Source organism: Podarcis filfolensis (assembly GCF_964270895.1).
Source record: "Podarcis filfolensis genome assembly, chromosome: 3".
In the NCBI taxonomy this organism is placed as follows: Eukaryota; Metazoa; Chordata; class Lepidosauria; order Squamata; family Lacertidae; genus Podarcis; species Podarcis filfolensis.
The window spans coordinates 107,181,819-107,188,220 of NC_139606.1; the positions used below are offsets into that span (position 1 = coordinate 107,181,819).

Consider the following 6,402-nt stretch of genomic DNA (forward strand, 5'->3'; position numbering starts at 1 on the left):
CCTTTAGGTGATAATAGCTCTGGTATATGCTGTTTGTTAGATAGATGGATGGTGTGTTTTTTTGGGTTTCAGAGGAGGAAAAATGTTGGTTCTTGCTTTAGGTCATATTGAGGCTCAAATACTAGCCAATTTGCCTTTCACATTTAGGCTGTCATTTTCAAGCTCATATGATAGCTCAAACCCCATTTATTCCAAAAGGATTCTGTTGTACTCTGGTATAGAAAAACATAACCCTTTCCAGATTTTTAAGGGTGGCAAATGCATTTTGGAAAAGGGAAATGGATCTTGTCTCCAGCGCAGCATTCCAGAGGTCTAACTCTTCATTTTAAATCATTGGCTGAAGAGAACTGTGCACACCGTCACTTGTGAAGTGTGGTGCAGCTGTGTTGCTTTGCATACTTGTTGGTTGGTGAGGCTGTGCGTACCTCCGTGTACCTGCCCACAGACTGTCTTGCCAGAGTGGTGCATGCTCTAGTTATCTCCCATTTGGACTACTGCAATGCGCTCTATGTGCGGCTACCTTTGAAGGTGAACTGGAAACTGCAACTCATCCAGAATGCGGCAGCTAGACTGGTGACTGGGAATGGCCGCCGAGACCATATAACACCGGTCTTGAAAGACCTACATTGGCTCCCAGTACGTTTCCGAGCACAATTTCAAGTGTTGGTGCCGACCTTTAAAGCCCTAAACGGCCTCGGCCCAGTATACCTGAAGGAGTGTCTCTACCCCCATCTCTCACTGAGGTCCAACTCCGAGGGCCTTCTGGCGGTTCCCTCACTGTGAGAAGTGACGTTACAGGGAACCAGGTAGAGGCCTTCTCAGTAGTGGCACCCACCTTGTGGATTGCCCTCCCATCAGATGTCAAGGAAATAAACAACTATCCGACTTTTAGAAGACATCTGAAGGCAGCCGTCTTTAGAGAAGTTTTTAATGTTTGAAACTTTATTCTGTTTTTAATGTTCTGTTGAAAACCACCCATAGTGGCTGGGGAAGAAATAATTTATTATTATTATTATTGTTATTATTATAATCATCATCATCATCATCATCACCACCACCACCATCATCTAGGCTCCAATCAGGCAAACAACAGCCATTCTTTGAATTCATGACACATTCCAGTTTCGTCAAACACTTGAGGATGCAAAGCATTGACAGTGAGGTGATGCCTGGGGAGAGGCAGATGGAGGGCCAGATGGCGAGGTCTGGAGGCCACATTTAGCCCCAGACCTGAAGTTCCCTACCTCTGCCCTAGAAACGTGAGAACTATTACTTTTTTAGATGAAAGTGGAGATTTCCTTTCCTTTCCTTTCCATTTCATTTATTAAGCTTGCCAGTCTCGTCGCCCAAAGGTCTCCAAGTGACTTACAGTAAGTGTGTACACACACACACACACACACACACACACACACTACCATAAAGGGGAAAATGGGGGGATCATAATGCATTAATATATCATCTAACATAATGCATATGAAAAATAAAAATCAGCAGACCTGTCATATAAATAATAAGAAACAACATTAGGATTCTTAGAATGCAGAGTCTTATGCCTCACATAAAACCATGTTTAGGGAAGCTTTTAATGTTTGATGTATTACAGTATTTTAATATTTTTTTGGAAGCTGCCCAGAGTGGCTGGGGAAGCCCAGCCAGATGGGTGGGGTATAAATAATAATAATAATAATAATAATAATAATAATAATAATAATAATTTTTAGGAATTGTTCTGATAAATGTGTGTGAAAAGGCATTGTGCTGCAGTGACACAAAGGGAAGAATGAGCAAGGCCTTTGGGTAATGCAACTCGGGTACTGGGGCTGTTGCACAGCCTTGGATTCCAGCAGAAATCGAGCATGGCTCTCTCAGCTGCCCCACCTACAACCTGCTTCTAGCTTCTAGCTCACACATCTGACCCTTGTCCTTCTCACCAATAGCCAGGTGAGGGAAGAGGAGCACCCATTTTTTCCCTGTTGCAGAGCCACTTCCTTTGTTACCTTAATGACCCATACTTGGGGGCCATTACTGCCCTTGCTGGATCCAGGAAGGGACTCAAACATACAGCCTGAGATAGGAGCTAAAGGAAGCAACACCCCTCCTGTATCTGCACCTCTGGAGCAAGAACGAACGAGAAACTATCTTCAGCCTCATCTGAAATTCAGACTCCACATTTGAGCTTCCAGAAGCAGACTTTCCAGCAATCTGGGTTTATCAAAATCTAATTCACCGCTATTTGTTGATGCAATGATTGCTAAACACTTGCTGTCTGCTGATTGACAAAGCTGGCACAATGAACGCCTGCCATTGACATCTGCAATTGCATGATTGCATGTTTTCATTCAGCCCTAGATATATAAAGACTATAATCTTTCTGTTCCGGTTTATTGTTGCACTGCATACAGTATGACACTGACAAGCTTCAGTATGTAAACTCAGGACTGCAGAAAGGAAAAAAAGAAAGATATGCAGACTGAAATAAATAAGAAATTAACTAAAGCTATAGTTGTGTGGATGCTGGCCGTGCTGGATACGTGCAACTGATATTTGAACATCCTTATGGATATAATAGTATCTATCTGCTCCAAATGCTGAGCTGCAGTCAATGTGAGGGAGTTTAATGTGGCAGTCATAGTTCTCTGCATTTTATCCTCACAACAACCCTGTGAGGTAGGTGAGACTGAGAGTGGGTGCTTGGCCCAAGGTCACCCAGCAAGGCTCAGTGGTTTGGACTCATTTAATCATTGGCAGTGGGCACAAATGAAAGAGACTGGCAGACACATTTAAATGCCAGAAGAGGGGGGTGGAGTTTCTTTTCTCTCCTCTGCTCCTACATCCTTAGCCCTGGCATTACTGTTGGCAAAGGTACATTGTGGGTGCTCACACAAGTGTCACTAATCCCACCTCACAGTCTTGTGACCATGCCACCCTGCTGTCTTGAGACTATGACACTCTATTCGTTCCAACAGAAATGCTGCCAGAGGCAGTGGCTTCCGGGGAGGCATCGTAGCAGGTCAGCCGCATCTGTTGGGACGCTGTCGACAGATGTAATTAAGTGGTGATTATAAATAGACTATCAAATTATCTTTGAAGAACAGAGGTAACATTGGGAAAAACTTCCAAATGCTCTGGAAGGGTTGCACTCTGCTGTGGGATCGAGAAATCCTCAAGGAGGGGTGAGTGACAGCGAGTGGGAGAAATTGCACTTTCGTCCAAGCACCACTTAAGAGCTCTGGAGATTCTTTCAGCATGAAAACATACATAATTGCAACGTAACAAAAATCATTAAAAATACACAACCAAATTGAACAATTTCCACATACAAAAAAATATCAGTAACAGCAACAGCACCCCTGAGCAATACCCCAGCCCAAGAGTCTGCTGAGCAGCCTAATCTTCTGCAGCGCAAGTCAGTCAGGGTCCTGCCCTTTCAGGTCAGGTGGAAAAGGCAAGGCAGTGAGGAGGTCATACTAGCATACACTAAAACTTTATTCCCTTAATCATCCTCCTTGCCAGCTGTTTGCTTTCTGGAACTAGGTTTTTTCTGCAGTCATCCCTGGTTTCACACCGTACTGCCTAAGAAAAACATTCAGAAAATTTAGTTGCTTTATAACAGAGCTGCAAGACTATTCAGTGGTCAAGACCTTTTGCTTTGATACTGTGCAACCTTCATTTGTTGCCAATTTGTGCCCAGGCTCAGCTGAAATGGCTGATTTTAACTGTTAAGGCCCTAAAAATTATGGGCCTGGGCTGAGATATCTTAAGGACCATCTCCACCCATGTATACTTTAATGAGTTTTACTATCATATTTCTCCAGAAAGGATTATCACTCTGGTCTGTCTTACCTGGATAGAGTTTTGGACTTGAAGAAACGAGTGTTAATAGCATTGGGATGCTGCGATGATGTGTTTCCATGGGAACTAATGGTTGAACTATCTTCATTAAATCAGCTGAATAGGGCAAAAACAGACCTCTCAGCACACCTCGAGATTTGTTTTATTTATAATTGCAATTTATATCCTGTCCTTCTTCCCAGAGCCATCCACAACAGAGGAATAACCCATTAATAATGCTATGGGTTAGTGGGGGGAGAGGGATGCCACAGATTCCTGGGTGTCAGATTTCCCCCTCTAGATTCTTGGGTGCTGGGGGTTAATCACAGCTGACAGCCTGAGCTTGGATTTTTTTGCCAGACAAAAGGGCAGAGGGAGATGGTGGTCTTGCAAAAGCCATCTGCAAGACAAAATCCCCTACTGGACATGGTGTTGCACAGGGAAAAAAACCCCTGTCCTTTTACACAGAGATTTTTTTTTGCAAGGTGTTTTGGATTTAGATAAATTTATTGTCATTGTCCGTATATACACAGTATACACAACAACGAAAATCAAACACCCCCCCAAAGACCGGGTTCACATACACATTTACACGTATCTCCAACACTCTCATCCTATTCAGACATAATCTATAAAACATAACATAATCCAGAATATAACATAACCTATTTAAAGGCATAACATAACCTAAAACCTATCTCATTCCTTCCTACTCCCTGCTTGCTATTTCTTGCAACTGGCCCTGAGATCATTATTTAGTGCAATCAGAGCTCTTGGATAGAAACTATTCAGAAGGCGTGTGGTTCGTGTTTTCATTGAGAACAAGGAGGATGTGCAGCAGGACTCTATGCATACTGGCTGGGAGAGGCTATGCCAAGAGGCAAAACTGGCTGCTGCTGCTGGACCCAAGCTTGTTGAAGCTATGAGAGGAGTCCTGGTGAACTATGGCACCCCGTGCAAGGGATTTCTACAGGTGAGGTGCCACCACTGAGAAGACCCTGCCTCAGGTGACCATGTCGTGAGCTTGCTTCAATGGCAGGACCACAACAAGAGTCTCTGCTATCAATTTTAATACACAGGCAGACTGATGGAGCAGGATGCACACTTTCAGATATTTGGGTTCCAAGTTGTTTGGAACTTCATACGGTAAAGTCAGGGCCTTGAATTTTGCCCACTCAATTATAGATAACCAATGGAACCCCTTTAACTGTGATCTTATGTGATTACGTCTCACTGGTGCATTCAGGGTTCTGGTAGACACATTTTGCAACCTTCAAAGGAAGCCCCAAGAAGAGGACATTTCTAGCTTGGAAGTTGCCAGACCATGGGTAACTGCGGCCTTGGTAATATGGCACCCTGTGCGAGGCCAAAATTTGATGCCTCCGAACCTAATAATAATAATAATAATAATAATAATAATGATAAAATAATTTATTTATACCCCGCCCTCCCCAGCCAAGAAGGGTCTCAGGGCGGCTAACACCAAATATAAAAACAATTGATTGAAATACAGCTTAAAAAACAAGATTAAAATACAACATTAAAACATTAAAATGCAGTGAAACTCAATCAAAAACTTTTTTTGGGATAAAAACGTCAAGTCTTCACCAAGGCTAACTATCCAGACTGGTCCAACATGGGCCAGAAAAAAGCCAGGGAAGTCCCCAAATAGGAGTTCCAACACAGAAGGAGAAAGAAAAAAGGAAAAATCCCTCCTGTCTCCTCAGTGGCGTAGCGTGGGTTGTCAGCACCCGGGGCAAGGCAAGTAATTTGCGCCCCCTAACCCGTGGATTTGCGCCCCCTAACCCATGGATTTGCCCTAACCCCCAGATGTTGCGCCTGGTGCGGCCGGCCCCCCCTGCACCCCCCATGCTACGCCACTGTGTCTCCTTCCCAGAGCGGGGCATGCGCTAACTAGGCTTTGGGAAGGAGGCCGGAAGATGCCCTCTCGGCTCGGCACCCTGAGCAGGGGAACCAGTCGTGTTGCCTTAAATCTGCCTCTGAAAGCATCTTGGCTGTTGTATTCCAGAAACAGTCACAGCTGATGAGTCAGCCATAACTGTTTTTAGAAACTCTTTATGTTTTAAAATATTTTTTACTTTAAAAAAAAATTATTTATTTTATTACATTTCATACCTGCCCTTCCCCACAAGGTCTCAGGGTGGGTTACAACAATAAGTAAGACCACTGAAACAGTTGCAACCATAAAACGGAAAATGTTTAAATTGCATTGTTTTGCTGCTTATATTTTTGCTGTCCTGGGCTCCCTAGGGAGGCAGGCTGGGGTGGGAAACAAGCAGTTAAATACCAGCTGAAAAGGGCACTCCTTGTCAAAGACACTACCTAGGCAATGCTGTGTCACAAAGATGTGTGCGTTTATTCTGAGGCTCTCTTTGTTTGCTGTGCTGTTGGACAGAGCAATCTGCTGGAGGTTGGGCCAGGAAGGGGATTGTCTATGGTGAAGGAGCCAACATTTCCCCAGCCCTGACAGGCCTAGTGTGGTGGCTCTCTGTTCCCCTTTTGATTCCCCATTTTTCTGTTTAGAATTCCCCTCCTTTTCTTTCCAATCAG

The 6,402-nt window shown here is 44.0% G+C and overlaps 1 long non-coding RNA gene across 1 annotated transcript; it reads right to left on the reverse strand.

Annotated features, from left to right (window-relative positions):
• Window positions 1-3,490: 3,490 nt before the first annotated feature.
• Window positions 3,491-6,103, reverse strand: LOC310758225. The gene is made up of 3 exons (XR_014545652.1): window positions 5,968-6,103; window positions 3,844-3,948; window positions 3,491-3,573 (listed from the first exon to the last, which is right to left on the reverse strand). It is a non-coding gene; the product is annotated as an uncharacterized lncRNA (long non-coding RNA).
• Window positions 6,104-6,402: the final 299 nt, after the last annotated feature.